Below are 882 nucleotides of genomic sequence, written 5' to 3'. Positions count from 1 at the left end.
TGTCAAAACCAATGGTGTGCCTCCTGACAGTTACAAGTTGTTGCTCTTTCCATTCTCTCTCAGGGACAAAGCCACTCAATGGCTAGAAACATTTTCGAAGGAGAGCATCAACACTTGGGATGATTTGGTGAGCAAGTTTCTTGCCAAATTTTACCCCCTCAAAGGATCATAAGATTGAAGACTGAGGTGTAGACATTCACTCAAATGGAGGCTGAAAATTTATATGAAGCATGGGAAAGATATAAGGCACTGTTGAGGAAATGTCCACCAGAGATGTTCACTGAGTGGGACAAGCTGCAGAATTTTTATGAAGGACTTACTCTGAAGGCTCAAGAAGCACTTGATCATTCAGTTGGAGGCTCATTACAACTCATGAAAACTACAGAGGAAGCTCAAAATCTCATTGATATGGTGGCTAACAACCAATATTTCTTTGCTCACTAAAGGCAACGCCAACCATCACAAAGGAGAGGAGTAATGGAGTTGGAAGGAGTGGATTCAATCTTAGCTCAAAACAAAATGATGCAGCAGCAGATTCAGCAACAATTTGAGCAAATGGCCAAAAGGATTGATGGCCTGCAAGTTGCATCAGTGAGTGCCATAAGCCAACCATCAACTCCTTGGGGGCAAAATGAAGAAATTCAAGAGGAGCAACAACAAGAGCAAGTCCAATACCTGCACAACCAAAATCCTGGAACAAATGAAGTCTATGGAGACACTTACAATCCTTCTTGGAAGAACCATCCTAACCTCAGATGGGGAGACAACAACAATCAAACTCAACAGCCATGGCAAAGGAACTCAATTCAAAATAATTGGAAAAATACAAACAACAACCAGCCAAACACTAACCAAAACACATACAGAAAACCACAAAACACT

Source organism: Arachis duranensis, chromosome 10, assembly GCF_000817695.3.
Source record: "Arachis duranensis cultivar V14167 chromosome 10, aradu.V14167.gnm2.J7QH, whole genome shotgun sequence".
Lineage (NCBI taxonomy): Eukaryota > Viridiplantae > Streptophyta > Magnoliopsida > Fabales > Fabaceae > Arachis > Arachis duranensis.
This window is presented reverse-complemented; position numbering follows the sequence as displayed.